Source organism: Neovison vison, chromosome 9 (genome assembly GCF_020171115.1).
Source record: "Neovison vison isolate M4711 chromosome 9, ASM_NN_V1, whole genome shotgun sequence".
Classification (NCBI taxonomy): domain Eukaryota; kingdom Metazoa; phylum Chordata; class Mammalia; order Carnivora; family Mustelidae; genus Neogale; species Neogale vison.
Window position 1 is genome coordinate 60,607,043 of NC_058099.1, and position 27,484 is coordinate 60,634,526.

A 27,484-nucleotide genomic window follows, 5' to 3' on the forward strand; every position below is an offset into this window, starting at 1 on the left:
AAAAAAAAAAGAATAGTTCGCAGCTAGACCAGAATAAAGCACATGATAAGAGTTCAAGCGATAGAGACAAAGGTCTGAAATAGGTGATAGCTATGATAACAAAACAGAACATATAACAGTGAGAGAGATAAGAAATGTAGTAGATTATCTTCCCAAGGGCTTCCATAACAAATACCACAGGACAGGTAGCTTAAAACAACATTAATATATTCTCTCCTAGTTCTGAGGGTAGAAGTCCAAAATCAAGGTGTCAGTGCCTTTGTGCTTCCTCTGAAGATTCTAGAGAATTATCTTTCTTTGCCTCTTTCCTAGTTTCAGGTTGTTGTCAGAAATCTTATCTTGCATCACTAAAAATTCCTGCCTCCTCTGCCTTCATATAGCCTTTTTCCCTATGTGTCTGTGTCACTATGTCCAAATTTCTATCTTCCTTCTCTTATAAAGGTACCAGCTATTGAATTTAGGTCTCACTCTACTCCAGCATGAACTTGTCTTAGTTAATTACATCAACAACAATTCTATCTCCAAATAAGGCCAAAGTCACAGGTACTGGAATTAGAAATTGAACAGTACAACTTACTATAAGTAGTATCCACTGGAAATATATGAAGATGTGGGAAGTCAGAAAGGGGTCCCTTCCATTCTCTTGCTTCTATGATTTTTTTCAATCAAAAATAAGTAAATAAAAGGAGAAGCAATCCATTGGATTGGATTAGTTGAGATCATTGAATAGGCTAGATATGAATGAGCAGACTTCTGTAAGTTGTCCTTCACTGAGGTCAAGCTAATGTGTACTTTCTTGCTCTGACAGCCTCTTTGGCTCTCTGGTGTGGGAGAGAAGCTCTCCTCAAGAAGTTTAATGCCTGGAAGAAAAAGAGAATGTGGATCCAAACTGAGTATCAGGCTTGCTTCTTTATATACCCATCTGAGCCTTAGAGTCCCAACCTGTAAAATGGACACATTGAGTTGATATAACAAATAGATGCTCTTATCTCAGTTCCTAATGCATACTTAAACACTATGACTTGATGCCATTATGATTATTATTCCTTTGTTTATTAATAGACATCTTTTTGATGATTATTGCTTTCCTCAGACTACCTCTCAGCCTATATGGTAACTTAACTTTGCACTCCTGCACTGATCTTTGTGGGGAACCCTCACACACTTGTCACTGACATGACAATTTTTAATGATTGTTTTAAGGCCACAGTCCAAAGGTAAATGCTGGAAACATAGGTCCCTTAACCCCTTGATCATTTTATGCCTCCAACATAGTCTTTAATTCCATTTTCCATTCTCTCTGGGAAATTTTTTATAAGTAAAATACCTAAACCACTGAGTGTATTTTTTAAAATGCATAGATCAACTCCATTGTGACAAACTCTAGGAGACATTTGAAACACATTTATTGTACTGAAATTCTGTTGTACTAAATGTTGTTTGAAACCTAACCTGTGGCTATGAAATATTTTCCTGAATAGATTTTTATAAAAACAGTTACTGTAATGGAGGTTGTTCCATAAACATCACATGGAAAGATCTCATTGCTCCCTCCTCCCACCTAGTGTATTTATTAATGCCATTCATAAGCATTTACTTTTAAAAACCATCCAGAAACAGTGCCCTTGACACTATGAAAAGCTTCAGGTATCTCAGTAGGTTGGTTGGTAGTCATCAAGGACAGGGAATGCATATCATTCTTCTTGTACCCCCAGGTCCCTGCCTGGTATTTGGAGGGTAACCAAAAAAGCATTTGAATAACTAAATGACTAAATGCTGAATTCATTTGCATCAAATTAGAAGAATCCTCATGAGGCTGCACCTCATATCAGTTTATTTATAAACATTTACCAAAAATATTTTACATGTACTTAGTATCAAAGCTAAATTGGGGTCTTGCAAGAACAAAATGAGCTCAGAAGAATCATCTGAGTACCACTTGTAGGCCAATCAAGATATTGTGCCTAATTGGCTTTCCTACAAGTAGTTAACTTTTCCCCTATGCCTGACTTGAAAACACTCAGGTGCAAAATTTGTTCCTCTCTTTTAGACTATCTTAATAATTACTCCCTGTCTGAATCTTGGAACCAGAATCCCCCAGTGATGGGTACAAATGAGGAAAAAATATTGTCAGCATACATGGGCACTGGCTTGTGGCAATGAAGATTTATTTGATCCAGCCAGCCAAGTGATCACCAGAAGCAAGTAATCAAAAGAATGAAATTTTAGGGTGGGTTCCACTAGCACCTCTTTTATTCAAGAGTATACCTCTGCCCCATCCAGAGTCCAGAGGATAGTGTATTTGTTAACTCAAATCTTGTTTCAAGATATTGACCCTAAAAATATTGAGACTTTGGAGCTCAATTTTTGTTCCTAAATGACTTTAAACTTTTGTTTGTTGCTCAGTTGATGTCATTGGGATTTATTTGGCTGCTGGCTCTGAGTTGCTATTTGAAAAGAGCAGCACCATATGCAGCACATGCATATTCAATGGTGCAGTTCTTTTACTAGGGGGAGGGGGTGTGCCAGGACTCATAGCTCACAATATGAATTTGCATCTCACTTTGCATAAATTTGCATGCAGACTTCATAAGCCTCTAATTTCAAGTATGTAAAATGAAACAAATCAATGCAATCTACTGCAATTGTTTTCCAAGGCATTAATCACATGAAATGCATACCAGCTTTCCTTAACCAATTAATTTAATCATACCCAAGGTTAGGAGAGACAGGGAAGTGGTGAATAATGGCTGCCAAGTGCCTGGTTTAAGGCTGGAAGGATATATACAGATTATACACTGCCCCCAATATGTCTTCTTTCTAACCCCTATGTCTCCTGTGGATATTACATTATGTTTTGCCCAGTATTTCATTTTTTCTCCCTTCAGTGAGTGGCCATTAGATTTACTCTGACCAATGAAATGTGGGTAGAAGTGATGTGTGTTCCCTCAAAGCAGCAGCTTTAAGACCTAGCACATGGTTCAATATATCTTACTTTCTCTGCCATGATATAAGCAATGTGCCATTTAGAGACTGCTCTGTTTGCTTGAATCCTAGGGTGTTATAAGCTACTGATATTTTCAGGTCATTTGTTCATGCAGCATATTCTTGTCTATTCTGACTAATGATGCATTTCCAGATTGTTACAATGAATTCTAATTTGGCTTCAGAGGTTTGTGTGGATTTTGTGTACATAAGAACATGCATGCAACATTGGGAAGGAGACAAAAAAATTAAATGATATGATCCATGTGGTTAATAAACATATGACGCAACTGGAGAAATAATCCATACATTCAAGATCAACTAAAAGTCACCACAATGAAGAATAAAGAGGATATATTATATCCTCCCTATTTAAGGGGGATGGGGTGGGCTACTTAATATTTCTTAAGATTAGCAAATCTATAAAATTTGGTCTGTATTTAAGAAACATGACAACTTTCTCTTTGGAATTCATGTTTCATTATGGGAAAAGTCTCTATTAAATGCCAATTTTTAAACACCTTTCTTTAGTGTCTTTTTATCCACTATTAATTTAAGAGTGGAGGTGAATTATGTAAGACTGATGAATGACAGACTTGTATCCCTGAAACAAATAATACATTATATGTTAATTAAAAAACAAAACAAAACAAAAAAGAATTGGGGCTCTGGGGTGACTTGGTTGTTAAGTGTCTGCCTTCAGCTCAGGTCATGATCCCAGAGTCCTGGGATCAAGCCCCACATCAGGCTCCCTGCTTAGCAGGAAGCCTGCTTCTCCCTCTCCTACTCCCCCTGCTTGTGTTCCCTCTCTCTCCATGTCTCTCATCATCAAATAAATAAAAACCTTTAAAAAAAAAAAGAATATTATGAGATATTCTAATTAAAAAAAAAAAGGGAAGGAATTTGAAACCACAGGAGGATAATACAGTGAAGTTTCAAAAAATGAAACCTTAAATCCTGAATCTGAGGAACCAGATCTTTCTGTTTTCCAAAGTGCAAAAACTTCTGTGGTAGAAACTGAAAATAAAACAGCAATATAGATTACAGAAATACAAAGTACAACTTGCCTTCCAGTCAACCAAATCTTAGTGGCTTTGCTTTTACTTTCCCATAATGCTGTCCTACAAACCACAGGGTCGAGCATCCTAACACTGACCCAAGGAGGCAAAAATGTCAACAGAAAAAAGAAACATGCAATACTAAAGATTATTTTTATTCTCATAAGGAAAAGATTAGAAATATATATAAGATAGCTCCAAATAAAGGTGAAAGAATCCTAAATCACAAACGTTTGGGTACTTATTTTTTCCCCAAGCACACATAGCTGAGAAATGGCTGTGCCTTTTGAAAACTCTTCTGCAGTAAGGACATTATTATTTATGTTCTCTGGATAACATGGTAATCACCCTTGAATTGAACCTACCTCCTTTGCGGCATAATCTCTACATAATTAGTAGTTTGGAGGTTTCCTAAGAACTTTAACAGTCCTATAAAAGAATGGATTTTCCTTAGAGAAAGAAAAAATATTTACAGGAATTTTACACTATATGAAACAAACCCCAAGGAAAAACATAAACATTTAAAGTGCCAAAACATAGGGAAAACAAAACAAAAACATAGAGGGATGGCAGTCTGTCAAAGGATTGAAGGATTATTTTACTTCCCCCAGTTGCTCCGTTTACTTACATCTCTGATGCTTTTTGGACAAAGAGATCTTCCAGCAGAGTGAGATCCTCCTGGTGATTCTCATATTACAAATGCCACAAGAATGGATTTTCTTAACTAAATCAATTTCTTGCCCATAGTCAGAAACAGTATGATTAAATGACTGGTTTTGAAAGTTATTTTCTATGCTCTTTCCCATCTCAAAATTTTCAGAATCAGTCAGGAGTTGAACTTTTAAAACTGGCTTGATTCCTAAAGTAACAAACACCTGTTAACTCAGCTTTTGAATGAAAACTGATCTTCCCAGTTGAGGCATTTATTTTTTTATTTATTTTTTTTTTTGAATTTGTGTCTACCATCTTTAATTTGTATACAAACAGGGAGAAAATCCAATGATAGATCAAAACACGAAAACAACAATGTTGAACCTAAAAAGGAGACTTTATCTACTTTGCTTATTCCCACTCCCTACTTCACCCCAACAGTTTTGCATCTAATTCACTTTTTAAAAATTTTTTTAAATTTAGTTTTGTCAGTGTTCCAAGATTCATTGTTTATGTGCCACACCCAGTGCTCCATGCAATATGTGCCTTCCTTAATACCCACCATCAGGCTCACACAATTCCCCACCCCACCCCGCTCCTCCGAAACCCTGTTTGCTTCTCAGAGTCCACAGTCTCTCATGGTTTGTCTCCTCTTGTGATTTCCCCCAACTCACTTCTCTCCCTCTCCCAATGTCCTCCATGTTATTCTTTATGCTCCATAACTGAGTGAAACCATATGATACTTGACTTTCTCTGCTTGACTTATTTCACTCACCATAATCTCCTCCAGTCCCATCCATGTTTTTTTTTTCTTCCAATTTATTTATTTTCAGTAAAACAGTATTCATTTTTTTTTCACCACACCCAGTGCTCCATGCAAGCCGTGCCCTCCATAATACCCACCACCTGGTACCCCAACCTCCCACCCCCCCAACACTTCAAACCCCTCAGATTGTTTTTCAGAGTCCATAGTCTCTCATGGTTCATCTCCCCTTCCAATTTACCCAAAAGCACATATCCTTCCCAATGTCCATAACCCTACCCCCCTTCTCCCAACCCCCGTCCCCCCAGCAACCCACAGTTTGTTTCGTGAGATTAAGAGTCACTTATGGTTTGTCTCCCTCCCTATCCCATCTTGTTTCATGGATTCTTCTCCTACCCACTTAAGCCCCCATGTTGCATCACCACTTCCTCATATCAGGGAGATCATATGATATTTGTCTTTCTCCGCTTGACTTATTTCGCTAAGCATGATACGCTCTAGTTCCATCCATGTTGTCGCAAATGGCAAGATTTCGTTTCTTTTGATGGCTGCATAGTATTCCATTGTGTATATATACCACATCTTATGGATCCATTCATCTGTTGATGGACATCTAGGTTATTTCCATAGTTTGGCTATTGTGGACATTGCTGCTATAAACATTCGGGTGCATGTGCCCCTTTGGATCACTACGTTTGTATCTTTAGGGTAAATTCCCAGTAGTGCAATTGCTGGATCATAGGGCAGTTCTATTTTCAACATTTTGAGGAACCTCCATGCTGTTTTCCAGAGTGGTTGCACCAGCTTGCATTCCCACCAACAGTGTAGGAGGGTTCCCCTTTCTCCGCATCCTCGCCAGCATCTGTCATTTCCTGACTTGTTGATTTTAGCCATTCTGACTGGTGTGAGGTGATATCTCATTGTGGTTTTGATTTGTATTTCCCTGATGCCGAGTGATATGGAGCACTTTTTCATGTGTCTGTTGGCCATCTGGATGTCTTCTTTGCAGAAACGTCTGTTCATGTCCTCTGCCCATTTCTTGATTGGATTATTTGTTCTTTGGGTGTTGAGTTTGTTAAGTTCTTTATAGATTTTGGACACTAGTCCTTTATCTGATATGTCGTTTGCAAATATCTTCTCCCATTCTGTCAGTTGTCTTTTGGTTTTGTTAACTGTTTCCTTTGCTGTGCAAAAGCTTTTGATTTTGATGAAATCCCAAAAGTTCATTTTTGCCCTTGCTTCCCTTGCCTTTGGCGATGTTCCTAGGAAGATGTTGCTGCGGCTGAGGACGAAGAGGTTGCTGTCTGTGTTCTCCTCAAGGATTTTGATGGATTCCTTTCTCACATTGAGGTCCTTAATCCATTTTGAATCTATTTTTGTGTGTGGTGTAAGGAAATGGTCCAATTTCATTTTTCTGCACGTGGCTGTCCAATTTTCCCAGCACCATTTATTGAAGAGGCTGTCTTTTTTCCATTGGACATTCTTTCCTGCTTTGTCGAAGATTAGTTGACCATAGAGTTGAGGGTCTATTTCTGGGCTCTCTATTCTATTCCATTGGTCTATGTGTCTGTTTTTGTGCCAGTACCATGCTGTCTTGATGATGACAGCTTTGTAATAAAGCTTGAAGTCCGGAATTGTGATGCCACCAACTTTGGCTTTGTTTTTCAATATCCCTTTGGCTATTCGAGGTCTTTTCTGGTTCCATATAAATTTTAAAATTATTTGTTCCATTTCTTTGAAGAAGATGGATGGTACTTTGATAGAAATTGCATTAAATGTGTAGATTGCTCTAGGTAACATAGACATTTTCACAATATTTATTCTTCCAATCCAGGAGCATGGAACATTTTTCCATTTCTTTGTGTCTTCCTCAATTTCTTTCATGAGTACTTTATAGTTTTCTGAGTATAGATTCTTAGCCTCTTTGGTTAGGTTTATTCCTAGGTATCTTATGGTTTGGGGTGCAATTGTAAATGGGATTGAATCCTTAATTTCTCTTTCTTCTGTCTTGTTGTTGGTGTAGAGAAATGCAACTGATTTCTGTGCATTGATCTTATATCCTGACACTTTACTGAATTCCTGTATAAGTTCTAGCAGTTTTGGAGTGGAGTCTTTTGGGTTTTCCACATAGAGTATCATATCATCCGCGAAGAGTGATAATTTGACTTCTTCTTTGCCGATTTGGATGCCTTTAATTTCCTTTTGTTGTCTGATTGCTGAGGCTAGGACTTCTAGTACTATGTTGAATAGCAGTGGTGATAATGGACATCCCTGCCGTGTTCCTGACCTTAGTGGAAAAGCTTTCAGTTTTTCTCCATTGAGAATGATATTTGCAGTGGGTTTTTCATAGATGGCTTTGATGATATTGAGGTATGTGCCCTCTATCCCTACACTTTGAAGGGTTTTGATCAGGAAGGGATGCTGTACTTTGTCAAATGCTTTTTCAGCATCTATTGAGAGTATCATATGGTTCTTGTTCTTTCTTTTATTGATGTGTTGTATCACATTGACTGATTTGCGGATGTTGAACCAACCTTGCAGCCCTGGGATAAATCCCACTTGGTCATGGTGAATAATCCTTTTAATGTACTGTTGAATCCTATTGGCTAGTATTTTGGTGAGAATTTTCGCATCTGTGTTCATCAAGGATATTGGTCTATAGCTCTCTTTTTTGATGGGATCCTTGTCTGGTTTGGGGATCAAGGTGATACTGGCCTCATAAAATGAGTTTGGGAGTTTTCCTTCCATTTGTATTTTTTGGAACAGTTTCAGGATAATAGGAATTAGTTCTTCTTTAAATGTTTGGTAGAATTCCCCCGGGAAGCCATCTGGCCCTGGGCTTTTGTTTGTTTGGAGATTTTTAATGACTGTTTCAATCTCCTTACTGGTTATGGGTCTGTTCAGGCTTTCTATTTCTTCCTGATTCAATTTTGGTAGTTTATATGTTTCTAGGAATGCATCCATTTCTTCCAGATTGTCAAATTTGTTGGCGTAGAGTTGCTCATAGTATGTTCTTATAATAGTTTGTATTTCTTTGGTGTTAGTTGTGATCTCTCCTCTTTCATTCATGATTTTATTTATTTGGGTCCTTTCTCTTTTCTTTTTGATAAGTCTGGCCAAGGGTTTATCAATTTTATTAATTCTTTCAAAGAACCAGCTCCTAGTTTGGTTGATTTGTTCTATTGTTTTTTTGGTTTCTATTTCATTGATTTCTGCTCTGATCTTTATGATTTCTCTTCTCCTGCTGGGCTTAGGGTTTCTTTCTTGTTCTTTCTCCAGCTCCTTTAGGTGTAGGGTTAGGTTGTGTACCTGAGACCTTTCTTGTTTCTTGAGAAAAGCTTGTACCGCTATATATTTTCCTCTCAGGACTGCCTTTGTTGTGTCCCACAGATTTTGAACCGTTGTATTTTCATTATCATTTGTTTCCATGATTTTTTTCAATTCTTCTTTAATTTCCTGGTTGACCCATTCATTCTTTAGAAGGATGCTGTTTAGTCTCCATGTATTTGTGTTCTTTCCAAACTTCCTCTTGTGGTTGAGTTCTAGCTTCAGAGCATTGTGGTCTGAAAATATGCAGGGAATGATCCCAATCTTTTGATACCGGTTGAGTCCTGATTTAGGACCGAGGATGTGATCTATTCTGGAGAATGTTCCATGTGCACTAGAGAAGAATGTGTATTCTGTTGCTTTGGGATGAAATGTTCTGAATATATCTGTGATGTCCATCTCATCCAGTGTATCATTTAAGGCCTTTATTTCCCTGTTGATCTTTTGCTTGGATGATCTGTCCATTTCAGTGAGGGGAGTGTTAAAGTCCCCTACTATTATTGTATTATTGTTGATGTGTTTCTTTGATTTTGTTATTAATTGGTTTATATAGTTTGCTGCGCCCACGTTGGGGGCATAGATATTTAAAATTGTTAGATCTTCTTGTTGGACAGACCCTTTGAGTATGATATAGTGTCCTTCCTCATCTCTTATTATAGTCTTTGGCTTAAAATCTAATTGATTTGATATAAGGATTGCCACTCCTGCTTTTTTCTGATGTCCATTAGCATGGTAAATTCTTTTCCACCCCCTCACTTTAAGTCTGGAGGTGTCTTCGGGTTTAAAATGAGTTTCTTGGAGGCAACATATAGATGGGTTTTGTTTTTTTATCCATTCTGATACCCTGTGTCTTTTGATTGGGGCATTTAGCCCATTAACATTCAGGGTAACTATTGAGAGATATGATTTTAGTGCCATTGTATTGCCTGTAAGGTGACTGTTACTGTATATTGTCTCTGTTCCTTTCTGATCTACCACTTGTAGGCTCTCTCTTTGCTTAGAGGACCCCTTTCAGTATTTCCTGTAGAGCTGGTTTGGTGTTTGCAAATTCTTTCAGTTTTTGTTTGTCCTGGAAGCTTTTAATCTCTCCTTCTATTTTCAATGATAGCCTAGCTGGATATAGTATTCTTGGCTGCATGTTTTTCTCGTTTAGTGCTCTGAAAATGTCATGCCAGCTCTTTCTGGCCTGCCAGGTCTCTGTGGATAAGTCAGCTGCCAATCTAATACTTTTACCATTGTATGTTACAGACTTCTTTTCCCGGGCTGCTTTCAAGATTTTCTCTTTGTCACTAAGGCTTGTAAGTTTTACTATTAGGTGACGGGGTGTGGGCCTATTCTTATTGATTTTGAGGGGCGTTCTCTGAACCTCCTGAATTTTGATGCTCGTTCCCTTTGCCATATTGGGGAAATTCTCCCCAATAATTCTCTCCAGTATACCTTCTGCTCCCCTCTCTCTTTCTTCTTCTTCTGGAATCCCAATTATTCTAATGTTGTTTCATCTTATGGTGTCACTTATCTCTCGAATTCTCCCCTCATGGTCCAGTAACTGTTTGTCCCTCTTTTGCTCAGCTTCTTTATTCTCTGTCATTTGGTCTTCTATATCGCTAATTCTTTCTTCTGCCTCATTTATCCTAGCAGTGAGAGCCTCCATTTTTGATTGAACTTCATTAATAGCCTTTTTGATTTCAACTTGGTTAGATTTTAGTTCTTTTATTTCTCCAGAAAGTGCTTTTATATCTCTGGAGAGGGTTTCTCTAATATCTTCCATGCCTTTTTCAAGCCCGGCTATAACCTTGAGAATTGTCATTTTGAACTCTAGATCTGACATATTACCAATATCTGTATTGATTAGGTCCCTAGCCTTCGGTACTGCCTCTTGTTCTTTTTTTTGTTGTGAATTTTTCCGCCTTGTCATTTTGTCCAGCTAAGAGTATATGAGGGAGCAAGTAAAATACTAAAAGGGTGGCAACAATCCCAGGAAAATATGCTTTAACCAAATCAGAAGAGATCCCAAATCATGTGGGGGGATTTCTCCCCCCTCACGATTGGGTGAGGGATCTCCTCTGATTGGGATCTCCTTTGATTGGGATCTCCCAATCTCTTCTGATTGGGATCTCCCAATCTCTTCTGTTTGGGATCTCTTCTGATTTGGGGATAAAAAGAGGTTCAAAAAGAAAGAAAGAAAAAAAGAAAAAAAGAATTTAAAAAAAGAGATTGAATTAAAAATTCAATCAAGAATTTAAAAAAGAGTTAAGAAAAAAAAAGATTGAAGAGATTAGGATCTCTTCTGATTTGGGGATAAAAAGAGGTTCAAAAAGAAAGAAAGAAAAAAAAAGAATTAAAAAAAGAAAATGAATAAAGAAAAGTATAAAAAAGCAAAATATATATATATTAGATAATCTAGTTAAAAAACGTTAAAAAAGAAAAGGGTAAAATTATAAAAAATTTTAGCAGAAGAAGAGAAAAAAAATGAAAAAGAAAAAAAAATAAATTAACTGCAAGACTAAAAAATCACCGGCAGAAAGCCATGAGTTCCGTGGTTTGTTTTCTCCTCCTCTGGAATTCTGCTGCTCTTTCCTTGGTATTGAAACTGCACTCCTTGGTAGGTGAACTTGGTCTTGCCTGGATTTCTTCTTGATCTTCTGGGGGAGGGGCCTGGTGTAGTGATTCTCAAGTGTCTTTGCCCCAGGCGGAATTACACCGCCCTTACCAGGGGCCGGGGCTGAGTGATCTGCTCGGCTTTGCTTTCAGGAGCTTTTGTTCCCTGAGCGCTTTCCGTAGAGTTCCGGAGGATGGGAATACAAATGGCGGCCTCCTGGTCTCCCACCCGGAGGAGCCGAGAGCCCAGGGCCCCGCTCCCCTGTGCGCCCTCAGCGAACTGCTCCTGGTAACTCGCGTCTGCCTAACCTCCGGCCGTGCTCCGAGCTCACCGAGCTTGCGACCGGTTCAAGGCAACTCCGAGCTGCGAGCTTACTGTCGGCTCTGTCTCTGCAGCCGGCTTTCCCGTTCCAATAACCGCAAGCTCTGCGACACTCAGACACCCCCGATCCTTCTGTGACCCCGCGGGACCTGAGGTCACGCCGACCCCGTGTGGGCTTCACCCCGGTTTAGCCTCCGGAGCGATGTCCCTCAGCGGAACAGACTTTTAAAAGTCCTGATTTTGTGCTCCGTTGCTCCGCCGCTTGCCGGGAGCCGGCCCCTCCCCCCCGGGGTCTCTCTTCCCGTCGCTTTGGATTCACTTCTCCGCCAGTCCTACCTTTCAGAAAGTGGTTGTTTTTCTGTTTCTAGAATTGCTGTTCTTCTTCTCTTCGATCTGCCGATGGATTTGCAGGTGTTTGCAATCTTTAGATAAGCTCTCTAGCTGATCTCCTGCTAGCTGAGGTAGTCTCAGCCTGCTACTTCTCCGCCATCTTGACTCCTCCCCCCAAAAATTTTTTTAAATTTAGTTTTGTCAGTGTTCCAAGATTCATTGTTTATGTGCCACACCCAGTGCTCCATGCAATATGTGCCTTCCTTAATACCCACCATCAGGCTCACACAATTCCCCACCCCACCCCGCTCCTCCGAAACCCTGTTTGCTTCTCAGAGTCCACAGTCTCTCATGGTTTGTCTCCTCTTGTGATTTCCCCCAACTCACTTCTCTCCCTCTCCCAATGTCCTCCATGTTATTCTTTATGCTCCATAACTGAGTGAAACCATATGATACTTGACTTTCTCTGCTTGACTTATTTCACTCACCATAATCTCCTCCAGTCCCATCCATGTTTTTTTTTTCTTCCAATTTATTTATTTTCAGTAAAACAGTATTCATTTTTTTTTCACCACACCCAGTGCTCCATGCAAGCCGTGCCCTCCATAATACCCACCACCTGGTACCCCAACCTCCCACCCCCCCAACACTTCAAACCCCTCAGATTGTTTTTCAGAGTCCATAGTCTCTCATGGTTCATCTCCCCTTCCAATTTACCCAAAAGCACATATCCTTCCCAATGTCCATAACCCTACCCCCCTTCTCCCAACCCCCGTCCCCCCAGCAACCCACAGTTTGTTTCGTGAGATTAAGAGTCACTTATGGTTTGTCTCCCTCCCTATCCCATCTTGTTTCATGGATTCTTCTCCTACCCACTTAAGCCCCCATGTTGCATCACCACTTCCTCATATCAGGGAGATCATATGATATTTGTCTTTCTCCGCTTGACTTATTTCGCTAAGCATGATACGCTCTAGTTCCATCCATGTTGTCGCAAATGGCAAGATTTCGTTTCTTTTGATGGCTGCATAGTATTCCATTGTGTATATATACCACATCTTATGGATCCATTCATCTGTTGATGGACATCTAGGTTATTTCCATAGTTTGGCTATTGTGGACATTGCTGCTATAAACATTCGGGTGCATGTGTCCCTTTGGATCACTACGTTTGTATCTTTAGGGTAAATTCCCAGTAGTGCAATTGCTGGATCATAGGGCAGTTCTATTTTCAACATTTTGAGGAACCTCCATGCTGTTTTCCAGAGTGGTTGCACCAGCTTGCATTCCCACCAACAGTGTAGGAGGGTTCCCCTTTCTCCGCATCCTCGCCAGCATCTGTCATTTCCTGACTTGTTGATTTTAGCCATTCTGACTGGTGTGAGGTGATATCTCATTGTGGTTTTGATTTGTATTTCCCTGATGCCGAGTGATATGGAGCACTTTTTCATGTGTCTGTTGGCCATCTGGATGTCTTTTTTGCAGAAACGTCTGTTCATGTCCTCTGCCCATTTTTTGATTGGATTATTTGTTCTTTGGGTGTTGAGTTTGCTAAGTTCTTTATAGATTTTGGACACTAGTCCTTTATCTGATATGTCGTTTGCAAATATCTTCTACCATTCTCTCAGTTGTCTTTTGGTTTTGTTAACTGTTTCCTTTGCTGTGCAAAAGCTTTTGATCTTGATGAAATCCCAATAGTTCATTTTTGCCCTTGCTTCCCTTGCCTTGGTGATGTTCCTAGGAAGATGTTTCTGCATCTGAGGTCGAAGAGGTTGCTGCCTGTGTTGTCCTCAAGGATTTTGATGGATTCCTTTCTCACATTGAGGTCCTTCATCCATTTTCAGTCTATTTTTGTGTGTGGTGTAAAGAAATGGTCCAATTCATTTTTCTGCATGTGGCTGTCCAATTTTCCCAACACCATTTATTAAAGAGGCTGTCTTTTTTCCATTGGACATTCTTTCCTGCTTTGTCAAAGATTAGTTGACCATAGAGTTGAGGGTCTAATTCTGGGCTCTCTATTCTGTTCCATTGATCTACGTGTCTGTTTTTGTGCCAGTACCATGCTGTCTTGATGATGACAGCTTTGTAATAGAGCTTGAAGTCCGGAATTGTGATGACACCAACTTTGGCTTTGTTTTTCAATATCCCTTTGGCTATTCGAGGTCTTTTCTGGTTCCATATAAATTTTAAAATTATTTGTTCCATTTCTTTGAAAAAGATGGATGGTACTTTGATAGGAATTGCATTAAATGTGTAGATTGCTTTAGGTAGCATAGACATTTTCACAATATTTATTCTTCCAATCCAGGAGCATGGAACATTTTTCCATTTCTTTGTGTCTTCCTCAATTTCTTTCATGAGTACTTTATAGTTTTCTGAGTATAGATTCTTAGCCTCTTTGGTTAGGTTTATTCCTAGGTATCTTATGGTTTGGGGTGCAATTGTAAATGGGATTGAATCCTTAATTTCTCTTTCTTCTGTCTTGTTGTTGGTGTAGAGAAATGCAACTGATTTCTGTGCATTGATTTTATATCCTGACACTTTACTGAATTCCTGTATAAGTTCTAGCAGTTTTGGAGTGGAGTCTTTTGGGTTTTCCACATAGAGTATCATATCATCTGCGAAGAGTGATAATTTGACTTCTTCTTTGCCGATTTGGATACCTTTAATTTCCTTTTGTTGTCTGATTGCTGAGGCTAGGACTTCTAGTACTATGTTGAATAGCAGTGGTGATAATGGACATCCCTGCCGTGTTCCTGACCTTAGTGGAAAAGCTTTCAGTTTTTCTCCATTGAGAATGATATTTGCAATGGGTTTTTCATAGATGGCTTTGATGATATTGAGGTATGTGCCCTCTATCCCTACACTTTGAAGGGTTTTGATCAGGAAGGGATGCTGTACTTTGTCAAATGCTTTTTCAGCATCTATTGAGAGTATCATATGGTTCTTGTTCTTTCTTTTATTGATGTGTTGTATCACAGTGACTGATTTGCGGATGTTGAACCAACCTTGCAGCCCTGAGATAAATCCCACTTGGTCGTGGTGAATAATCCTTTTAATGTACTGTTGAATCCTATTGGCTAGTATTTTGGTGAGAATTTTCGCATCTGTGTTCATCAAGGATATTGGTCTATAGCTCTCTTTTTTGATGGGATCCTTGTCTGGTTTTGGGATCAAGGTGATGCTGGCCTCATAAAATGAGTTTGGGAGTTTTCCTTCCATTTGTATTTTTTGGAACAGTTTCAGGATAATAGGAATTAGTTCTTCTTTAAATGTTTGGTAGAATTCCCCCGGGAAGCCATCTGGCCCTGGACTTTTGTTTGTTTGGAGATTTTTAATGACTGTTTCAATCTCCTTACTCGTTATGGGTCTGTTCAGGCTTTCTATTTCTTCCTGGTTCAATTTTGGTAGTTTATATGTTTCTAGGAATGCATCCATTTCTTCCAGATTGTCGAATTTGTTGGCATAGAGTTGCTCATAGTATGTTCTTATAATAGTTTGTATTTCTTTGGTATTAGTTGTGATCTCTCCTCTTTCATTCATGATTTTATTTATTTGGGTCCTTTCTCTTTTCTTTTTGATAAGTCTGGCCAAGGGTTTATCAATTTTATTAATTCTTTCAAAGAACCAGCTCCTAGTTTGGTTGATTTGTTCTATTGTTTTTTTGGTTTCTATTTCATTGATTTCTGCTCTGATCTTTATGATTTCTCTTCTCCTGCTGGGCTTAGGGTTTCTTTCTTGTTCTTTCTCCAGCTCCTTTAGGTGTAGGGTTAGGTTGTGTACCTGAGACCTTTCTTGTTTCTTGAGAAAAGCTTGTACCGCTATATATTTTCCTCTCAGGACTGCCTTTGTTGTGTCCCACAGATTTTGAACCGTTGTATTTTCATTACCATTTGTTTCCATGATTTTTTTCAATTCTTCTTTAATTTCCTGGTTGACCCATTCATTCTTTAGAAGGATGCTGTTTAGTCTCCATGTATTTGGGTTCTTTCCAAACTTCCTCTTGTGGTTGAGCTCTAGCTTCAGAGCATTGTGGTCTGAAAATATGCAGGGAATGATCCCAATCTTTTGATACCGGTTGAGTCCTGATTTAGGACCGAGGATGTGATCTATTCTGGAGAATGTTCCATGTGCACTAGAGAAGAATGTGTATTCTGTTGCTTTGGGATGAAATGTTCTGAATATATCTGTGATGTCCATCTCATCTAGTGTATCATTTAAGGCTTTTATTTCCCTGTTGATCTTTTGCTTGGATGATCTGTCCATTTCAGTGAGGGGAGTGTTAAAGTCCCCTACTATTATTGTATTATTGTTGATGTGTTTCTTTGATTTTGTTATTAATTGGTTTATATAGTTTGCTGCGCCCACGTTGGGGGCATAGATATTTAAAATTGTTAGATCTTCTTGTTGGACAGACCCTTTGAGTATGATATAGTGTCCTTCCTCATCTCTTATTAAAGTCTTTGGCTTAAAATCTAATTGATCTGATATAAGGATTGCCACTCCTGCTTTTTTCTGATGTCCATTAGCATGGTAAATTCTTTTCCACCCCCTCACTTTAATTCTGGAGGTGTCTTCGGGTTTAAAATGAGTTTCTTGGAGGCAACATATAGATGGGTTTTGTTTTTTTATCCATTCTGATACCCTGTGTCTTTTAATTGGGGCATTTAGCCCATTAACATTCAGGGTAACTATTGAGAGATATGATTTTAGTGCCATTGTATTGCCTGTAAGGTGACTGCTACTGTATATTGTCTCTGTTTCTTTCTGATCTACCACTTGTAGGCTCTCTCTTTGCTTAGAGGACCCCGTTCAGTATTTCCTGTAGAGCTGGTTTGGTGTTTGCAAATTCTTTCAGTTTTTGTTTGTCCTGGAAGCTTTTAATCTCTCCTTCTATTTTCAATGATAGCCTAGCTGGATATAGTATTCTTGGCTGCATGTTTTTCTCGTTTAGTGCTCTGAAAATATCATGCCAGCTCTTTCTGGCCTGCCAGGTCTCTGTGGATAAGTCAGCTGCCAATCTAATACTTTTACCATTGTATGTTACAGACTTCTTTTCCCGGGCTGCTTTCAGGATTTTCTCTTTGTCACTGAGGCTTGTAAATTTTACTATTAGGTGACAGGATGTGGGCCTATTCTTATTGATTTTGAGGGGCGTTCTCTGAACCTCCTGAATTTTGATGTTCGTTCCCTTTGCCATATTGGGGAAATTCTCCCCAATAATTCTCTCCAGTATACCTTCTGCTCCCCTCTCTCTTTCTTCTTCTTCTGGAATCCCAATTATTCTAATGTTGTTTCGTCTTATGGTGTCACTTATCTCTCGAATTCTCCCCTCATCGTCCAGTAGCTGTTTGTCCCTCTTTTGCTCAGCTTCTTTATTCTCTGTCATTTGGTCTTCTATATTGCTAATTCTTTCTTCTGCCTCATTTATCCTAGCAGTGAGAGCCTCCATTTTTGATTGAACTTCATTAATAGCTTTTTTGATTTCAACTTGGTTAGATTTTAGTTCTTTTATTTCTCCAGAAAGAGCTTTTATATCTCTGGAGAGGGTTTCTCTAATATCTTCCATGCCTTTTTCAAGCCCAGCTATAACCTTGAGAATTGTCATTTTGAACTCTAGATCTGACATATTACCAATGTCTGTATTGATTAGGTCCCTAGCCTTCGGTACTGCCTCTTGTTCTTTTTTTTGTTGTGAATTTTTCCGCCTTGTCATTTTGTCCAGCTAAGAGTATATGAAGGAGCAAGTAAAATACTAAAAGGGTGGCAACAATCCCAGGAAAATATGCTTTAACCAAATCAGAAGAGATCCCAAATCATGTGGGGGGATTTCTCCCCCCTCACGATTGGGTGAGGGATCTCCTCTGATTGGGATCTCCGTTGATTGGGATCTCCCAATCTCTTCTGATTGGGATCTCTTCTGATTTGGGGATAAAAAGAGGTTCAAAAAGAAAGAAAGAAATAAAAGAAAAAAAGAATTACAAAAAGGAGATTGATTTAAAAATTCAATCAAGAATTTAAAAAGAATTAAGAAAAAAAAAGATTGAAGAGATAGGATCTCTTCTGATTTGGGGATAAAAAGAGGTTCAAAAATAAAGAAAGAAAAAAAAATAATTAAAAAAAAGAAAATGAATAAAGAAAAGTATAAAAAAGAAAAATATGTATATATTAGATAATCTAGTTAAAAAACGTTAAAAAGAAAAGGGTAAAAGTTATAAAAAATTTTAGCAGAAGAAGAGAAAAAGAAATGAAAAAGAAAAAAATTAGATTAACTGCAAGACTAAAAAATCACAGGCAGAAAGCCATGAGTTCCATGGTTTGTTTTCTCCTCCTCTGGAATTCTGCAGCTCTCTCCTTGGTATTGAAACTGCACTCCTTAGTAGGTGAACTTGGTCTTGCCTGGATTTCTTGTTGATCTTCTGGGGGAGGGGCCTGTTGTAGTGATTCTCAAGTGTCTTTGCCCCAGGCGGAATTACACCGCCCTTACCAGGGGCCCGGCTGAGTGATCTGCTCGGCTTTGCTTTCAGGAGCTTTTGTTCCCTGAGCGCTTTCCGTAGAGTCCCGGAGGATGGGAATACAAATGGCGGCCTCCTGGTCTCCCACCCGGAGGAGCCAAGAGCCTGGGGCCCCGCTCCCCAGTGCGTCCTCAGCGAACAGCTCCTAGTAACTCGCGTCTGCCCAATCTCCGGCCGCGCTCCGAGCTCACCGAGCTTGCTACCGGTTCAAGGCAACTCCGAGCTGCAAGCTTACTGTTGGCTCTGTCTCTGCAGCCGGCTTTCCCGTTCCAATATCCTCAAGCTCTGCGACACTCAGACACCCCCGATCCTTCTGTGACCCCGCGGGACCTGAGGTCACGCCGACCCCGCGTGGGCTTCGCCCCGGTTTAGCCTCCGGAGCGATGTCCCTCAGCGGAACAGACTTTTAAAAGTCCTGATTTTGTGCTCCGTTGCTCCGCCGCTTGCCTGGAGCCGGCCCCTCCCCCCGGGGTCTCTCTTCCCGTCGCTTTGGATTCACTTCTCCGCCAGTCCTACCTTTCAGAAAGTGGTTGTTTTTCTGTTTCTAGAATTGCTGTTCTTCTTCTCTTCGATCTGCCGATGGATTTGCAGGTGTTTGCAATCTTTAGATAAGCTCTCTAGGTGATCTCCGGCTAGCTGAAGTAGTCTCAGCCTGCTACTTCTCCACCATCTTGACTCCTCCCCCCCCAGTTGAGGCATTTAAATCAGAGAAGGGGTGAAGTAGGGACATCATAAAAAATAGTCTTTCCAAATTAGTGTTTCTTTAAAAAGAAAAAAAAAATTACAGGTCTCCCAATAAATTGTGTTCTCTAACAATCAAGAGGACTCTATCTCACAGGGATAGTTACTGAGAGTATTCCAACAATTCTGTACTTTTAAAACTGTTCTTCAAGGAGAAAGAGACTTTGCTTTAACTGTCCCTTATACCTATCAGTTGCCTGAACTTTGGTCATGCAATGGTATAAACAGGGAACTATGGGGCTGCCTGATCCTTTATGGGAGGGGCAGAGGAGTTTGTCGGGTAAGGTCCAATCTGTGATTTGTGATTAACCTGACTTGTTCTTTTTTGGGAGGTTGGAAAACACAGGATCCAATCTCATCCTCTCCTAGGAGTTTCTGCAGCTTCATATTTCTATTTGAAATTCTAGTGTTCTGACCAGACCATGACTTTACTCAGATTCCGAGTGAAAAAAAAAAAAAAAAAAAAGTTAGGCAGAAATGTTGAGACTGAGAAAGAATGCTAAATTACTCAAGACTCCCAGCCCATTGGATCAACCTAGTCTTACTCATTCCTCCTCCTAGTCAAATGTATAGAAATTTCCCTTACTGTTTATGTCTTTTAAGACTTTCCTGTAGCTTCGCAGTTAAGTTGGTGGTAATTTTCCACTGGTCTGAAAGGAAGCTTCAGATGTGACCTATGGTCTCAATGTCACCATAATTTAGCCATCCCTAATATGCCCATTCTTTGGAACGCCAACTTTTATTGCTATAATAATTCTCACATTATTTATAAATAATATAGTACCATAAATACTGACCTTCAGGGCCAGCACAAGAGCTTTTTAATCAGGCTTTTGCCTGGTTGAAGTAAAACTCCAACTCTTCATAACATTTTATTGCAGATAGCTGTGTTAAATTTTCTAAAAATGTCTGGAACATTTAGGGACACAGATATTGTGCAGTCATACAGTGACATGATAGGGCACAGAAACAAGCACAGTGGAACCCTAATATTATATGACAAGGAAAACCCCTGTCATAGAGATTTTATACTAAGGAAAGAAAGCAGGGTCCTGTATCAACAGCGGGTTTTATTTCCAGGGAGGCACGGATTTGACTCTCTAGGGGAACAAAATCCATGCCACTTTCAAAGAGGTACTATTTTACCTTATTTCCCTCTGTGAAATAGGTAAGGTTATTTCCCTATTTACAAAAGAAAACAAGCAAATAACTGAACTTAAGATTTAAAAACATGGGTAACTTCGATACTGGGACAAAACTGAAAAATGAAATAATCTTGGTTGCAGGGAAACTCTCTATTCATGAGGTTCTGCTAAGAAATTCTGCTCAGTTAGAATTACATCAGAAAACAGAATTTTAACAGATGGTTGAGATGTAGAGGTTTTAATGAGGGTACCATAACATTAAGAGTGGGCAGCCTAAGCCAAGGATGTTGAGACACCCAGAGGTTAGCAAGAGTGGAAAGTTATTATTGCTCCTACATATGAAGGGGAAAAGTAAGGAAACTGTTACTGAAGTCCAGTGAGATTTGGACCTATCATACAGGGACCAATATCTACAGTAATGAAAGGGTATAGACACCAATATGAACTATAGCATAGAATAAGAAGCAGAAAGAAAGAAATGACCCCAGGGTTTCTGTCCCCCAAAGCTAAAATCCCCTGTTAGTGCCTTTCACTGGCTAAATCTAATGAGAAGAGAGTTCAAGGGGGACTGAATGATGTATTCCATATTCAGACTATAGGAGCTCAAGCTAGGGTAGATCATGAGTCAGGGGAAGGTGGGAGGACAAAAAAGGGAAAGCACCATTGTGCTGAGACAACCTATTTTCCACCAAATATTCTTTCTTCTATCTCCATCAGGGTTCCATTTTGGTTTTAGACAAGACCAAGGCCTACACAGTGAAGTGCAGTGGAAATATGAGAGCTCGTGCTTGTCAAGGGACTATTTGCCGTGCCTCTAAGTGCACTTAGTCTTAGCTTGTCTATCATTGCTTAACATAAAATCATTGAAGCTTTTCTTTTCTGTCACCAATTTATGTTCTTTCCTCATGCCACTATTCCATTTCTCTCCCCCTATTACCCAAATTTATATTCTGCCTTTTTATGTACACCAATATCAGCTAACATCATAAGAGTGTCATCTTTATCAGATTTACTTATAAGGGGCACCATCATTTGAAACTAATGACAAGAGATGCCAAAGAAAAATCCAGTTTCATAAGTGCATGGGAGAATATCATATTTTAGGTGAAGCATGGTTTGGATGGAGTAGGTAGGTGTGTCATAATAATATCACAAAGGCCTTCTCTCCAAATATTCCATCTCTATCAAACATGACATGCTCATGAGAGGGAAGAATGAAGGCAAGAATTTGAGTAAATGAGGGGCACCTGGGTGGCTCAGTCGGTTAAGCATCTGCCTTTGGCTCAGGTCATGATCCCAGGATCCTGGGATCAAGTTCCGTTTCTGGCTCCTTATTCCTAGGGGAGCCTGTTTCTCCCTTTCCTCTCTCTGCCACTCCCCCTTCCTGTGCTCTTGCGGTGTCAAATAAATAAATAAAATCTTAAAAAAAAAAAAAAGGATTTGAGTCAATGAGCAACTTGGAGAAGAGGAAGATGACTTTGGAGTGGAAAGGGTACTGACGGCAGATAGGTAACTTCCAAGTAGGAAGAAAGTGGCATGAACAGAAGAAATACAATGCATAGTTCTAGAGTTCCTGTCTGCTCCCAGGTATCAGGAAGCTACCTGGTGGTGGCCTGAGAAGAAAAGATCCTTGAAAATGGCACAAGAAGGAAACCCATTATTTATGGAGTTTACAGTAGTTTAGGGCTTGGGTAATATCTGGCTCTTATCTTTCAAAGCTGTGAGACCTTGTGTAAGTTATTTTACTCTTCTGCATCCAACAAATGGGAGAAATACCTAGCATTTAAAGCCTGTGACAAGTAAATATGATAGCATGCATAAAGCACTAGACATATAGGAGGTATCCAAAGGATATTAATTTCCTTCTCTTCTTTTTAAAGTTTAAAACACTCTTGCTTTCTCTACAACATAATTTTGATATACTCAAATAGGAACCAACCATGTTTTCCCCTAAGTCAGAGGGGAAATTAATTTAGAGTCTGCATTCCTCTTGTTTATGTTTGCCATTTCAAAGTTCCCTTTTGTTGTTAACCCAACACATGTCATAAAAGTAATTAAAAGAGAAAAAATATGCTCACTTACAAAGAAAAAAAAAAATAAAAGAACAAAGTTCACAATATATTCCAGTGAAAGGATACCTGCTAAGGGGCTTAATTTCTTAGTAAAGATGAAAAAGAAAGATCTAGAAAAAAGGGAGGGGGCAAAAAGAAGCAGAGATTTTTACAAATCTTGTAAGCATGTCATTTTATAAGTCAAAGTGAGGACAAGAATAAGTGCTATTATGGCAATTTTCAGTCTGTTTGCTATTTTGATTGCTGTGAATATGCTGGAGAATGGCATCCACGTTCTGAAATGGCATGTATTTATGTACTGATAAATAAAGCAGCAGGCAAATCTGGGAGCCTCAAAACCGACAGGGTATCTCTCTCCATAGTGAGGTCTGTGAAGCAGTTATAGCAGATCTGAGGCCTTGCGTTAGCATCTTCTTAACAAGGGCAGGGTGTAACAATCATCAGGTTATATTAGCCATGTATCAATTTCTATGGCTGCTGTAACAAATTGCCAAAACTAAATATTTGCTAGTAATTATCACTTAGTAGCTTAAAACAATGCATATTTATTTTATCTCATAGTTCTGGAAGTTAGAAATCCAAAATAGGATAATGGGACTTCATTTATTCTGAAGACTCTAGAAAAGAATCTGTTTCCTTGCTTTTTCCAGTTTCTTATGGCTGATTTCATTCTTCAGCTCATGGGTCCCTCTGCTCATCACTCTGACCTCTGCTTCTGTCATCCACAACCTTTTCGTACTCTGATCCTCCTGCCTTTCTCTTCTAAGCACCTTCATGATTGCATTAAGCCCATCTGGATAATCCAAAATAATCTCCCCATGTCAATATCCTTAATTTAGTTATCAATGTGAAGTCCCTTTTGCTGTGTAAGGTTTCAGGTGTTAGGACATAGACATCTTTGGGGAGGCATTATTCTGCCTTCCACAAGCTATTTCTCCAAAGGCTCATCTATCATCAATGCTACTGGTATGGTGGAACAGTGAGAAGCATGGCACTGTGGTCAGACTTCTTTGGCAAAATTCCCACCTCCTTCCGTCAACAGCTAGATGCTCTTGAGTAAATTATGCAGTCTTTCTGAAGATTATTATAGTGACTACTCCTCAGAATGCTAAGAATATTAAACAAAAAGAAGGCTTGAACAATGCTTGGGTCATAGTGTCCAGTTATAATATTATTTTGTTGTTATTATTATTACTATTAAACAATAAAGAAACAAAAATATGTATGACTCATGGAGTCAAGATCAGGGAGAAGCTGTTTACCTATTTTTTTTTAATTGCAGAGCTTACTTTGGGACCAACTGGAAATTTATTATGACTTAGAAATTCATGGGCGCCTGGGTGGCTCAGTGCGTTAAGCCGCTGCCTTCAGCTCAGGTCATGATCTCAGGGTCCTGGGATCGAGCCCCGCATCAGGCTCTCTCCTCAGCAGGGAGCCTGCTTCCCCATCTCTCTCTCTGCCTGCCTCTCTGCCTACTTGTGATCTCTCTCTGTCAAATAAATAAATAAAATCCTTAAAAAAAAAAAAAGACTTAGAAATTCCGATGTTAGTTTTGCAAGCCACAAAACAACCCTGCTTTCATTGACACTTCTATTGAAGAACTTGTTCATCCATCTTTTAAATTTCCCTTTACTGAGGAAAGAGCTGTTCTGAGCCTTTGCTGTAAAGTTTTTCAAATAAAAGTCATTTGTTCATTAATAACTTTTTTGAGTCTGAAGAGTTTTAAACAAAACAACCCTTATATATATCTCCACATGTGAAGCATGGATATCCATCTATTTATACACTCAGCATACCCATATAAAGCACTTCTTGTGCTCTGGTTCTGTCAACAGACAAACTCAATGATGGAGGAAGTATGGACCTTAGCCTAAGAGTCCACAGTTTTGCCAAGGAAACACATATACATACATACATATGCAATGGACTGCAAGAATTGGCAATAGATTTCCTTTCAAAGAGTCTCTGATCTTCTGTCTACTGACCAGGTTGTGCAAGGAATTCTAGGACTCTGAGGTGAAACTGAAGGCATTCCACCCTTCAGATGCCTAAAGTGAAGGGAAGACAGGCCTGTTAGTTACCCAGAGCACTCCTAGCAAAGCCTCCAGAGTTTCTACTGAAAAGTGGAGATGGTGCTTTTGCTTCTGTTGAGGAACTTTGGTGTCGAAACAATGCTGAGTGCACAGGTGTGAGAGCATGTAAAACCATGTTAGGGAGGTGGAAATCATTAGTAACCCCATGATAGCTTTATCAAAAGAGGAGTTCAACACCCTGCTAACCTGGATCCCTTGAAACTCCACTTGCCTCTTCTCTTCACCCTGTCATCAGAATTGGCAAAACCATAGCTGTGGGCTCTGAGGAAGGGACTGCCACTCTCCTGCTAGATTCCTTTGTGCTAAATGTCCACACCAGCAGACGGGATGGCTTAAGATCAGATTCATGGAAAATTAGGGTGGGAAGGGAACTTAGCAACCAATAAAATCCACAATCTTTGTCTAAAGATGAAATTTACAAAAACAGTGATGGGCCAAAGCGACATAGCCAGTGCACACTAAGAATAGTATTCAGGTTTATGGGTCTACCAATTTTCAGTTCAGACTTTTTCTCCTATCTATGTCATGCATTAACAGAGAGCTGAAAGTACTGAAGTGATTTCAATACAATAATTTTTAATGGTCTGCCAGTTTTTTATTATTCATATCAATAGTCTCATGGATGAAGATGGTAGAAAGTCAAATAAGCTCCTTTGAATGGCAAGGAAATACTCCTTAGAAATAACAAAATTACTTCTCTTATCTATCATGTGTAGATTTCTGGATGCCTCTTGGACTAAGAGAAACTCCTGAAGTAATATGTGTAAAGTTTTTCTGGCAAGATAAACACAACACCAGGCAAAGTGGTTGCAAGGCAAGATTTATTAAAAACAGTCTTAAACGAAGTTTCAGGGCTCAGGAGAAGGGGAGCCAGGAAAGTTGCACCAGGAGGAGGTGGGCACCCTCGGGCGAGGTTCTGCGACTCTGGAAAGCAGAGTGGCAGAAGTTGCGCTCAATGCAGGGAGAAGGGGGCTTTTAAGGGGCCCCAAGGGGAGTTCAGGGGTCTTTTGGCAAGTTTTCCTTTATTTGGATATTTTGCCTGCTCGTCGGGGTCCCATTCGTCCACTGAAGCCCGGGGCAGGGGTCTCAGATTCCCGCTTATCAGGGTCCCATTGGTCCAGAGGAGCCAAGGGCAGGAGGGTTTTCAGATTCCTGCTTGGGTCTTTGTTCTCCTGTCTGATCTCAGGTTTAGTGGCGGGGACTTTCGCCATCTTAAATAACCCTTTCTTTCTGCCAGCCCAACTTTCCGACCTTTTGCTTTATATAATGGTGCCAGGGGCGTTGACTCTGTTCTGGCTACTTCCTGCTGATGGGGGGCGGGCATTGTCATGGGGTAGTTGGAAGTGGGCAGGCGAGAGTAGGGCTGAAGGAGGAGTTGATTGACGGACACTCGGGCAAGTTCTTGTAGGCGACCCTGCAGGCATCGGAAAAGACAGGGAGAAACTGAGACTAGAAGGAGGATTATGCATACAGGTCCCGCCAAAGGGAGCAGCCAGGTTACCCAGGTATAGGGGTCCAGGCCCCAGGAAGACATGTCTCACCACCGTGCTTGAATCAGATCCCTGAGTTCTTTAATCCTGGACGTAACTATACCTGATTGGTTAACAAAGTAACAACATTCTTCATTTAAGTATAGGCAGATCCCCCCTTTTTCGGCGGTCGGAAGGTCTAAGGCCTGTCGGTTCTGCAGGGCTAAGGCGCCAGGCTGGTAACTTGCATCTGTAGGGCTGTGAGGGAGTCAGCAATCTGTTCCATGTCATCATTCAGGGCTTGGGAGAGTTTGTAATAAAAGTCTATGGAAGTTCCTATCCCCGCTGTTCCAGTTGTCACCCCTGTGGCTATTCCTGCCCCTATTATGAATGGAAGGAAGGTAGCCCTTCCTCCACGGTGTTGGGGGAATAGGATGGATTGCAGCCGGGATTCAGAGTAGATGGTGGTAGAAGGAGATAATAGAATGAATATACAGCCTAGGGAGTCACTAGTGGTCAGGCAGTGATAGGTTCCCTGAGGGCACGAGAGAAATATTCCCGAGGGAGGAGTTAGTCATGTTGGAAGCTGCGGTGGTAAGGGGGGAGGACACATTAATAATAGGTATGCTTCCCCTGGTGGGGCCAATATGGACCATATTATTTGTGGCTGTGGAGTTGGGGAGTGGCCGGTCAATAGGGAGGGGTATCCCTACAATGTTGTAACGTGTTGAAAAAGAGAAACAGATTCAGCAGTCACTGTCACCGTTCTTTAACACATTTTGCCATAGGTTGTAACTAGAGTTCAGGAGGGCCACTGCCAGTTGTTCGGTGGTAGGGAATTTTTGGATGCTACCAAGATTGATGCCCTTATAGACCGGGGTTGCTGGGGGTTTGGAATCGTTTAGTCAGGTCCGTGACCACTGTTTTAATGCGTTCACAGCTAGCCTGGTCCTGGACTTGGCCCCCCTCATCAGAGAGACTGGCATGACCCAGATAGGTCAGGCAAACTTTTCCAGACCTGGGGTAGATGTTACAGGGGGCAATACCGTGTTTGGCTGTCACGAGGTCAGAGACCCAATAGGTTTTCTGGTCATACATACAGGTTGTTGGTTTCTTTCCCCAGTAGCAGGTTGCAGGCATATAAGTAAAATATAAGTGAAAAATAGCGAGAGGTACCTGAACCCCTCATGCAGCTAAACTCACATGGATCCACCTGGTTTGTCTGGATTAGAAGGAATATGAGAAGGGGCCCTAACCAAGCGGAGCTTGGTGGGGCCTGCCATCTGGGAAGTTCAATCAGTATCTGTGGGTGTCCATTTGAGGTTGTTGATATGTACCCATGCAGAGTGCCCCAATAGTTTTGCAGCAGTTGGGGTGGTAAGGACGACCATATGAGGCCCAATCCATGGGGTTTG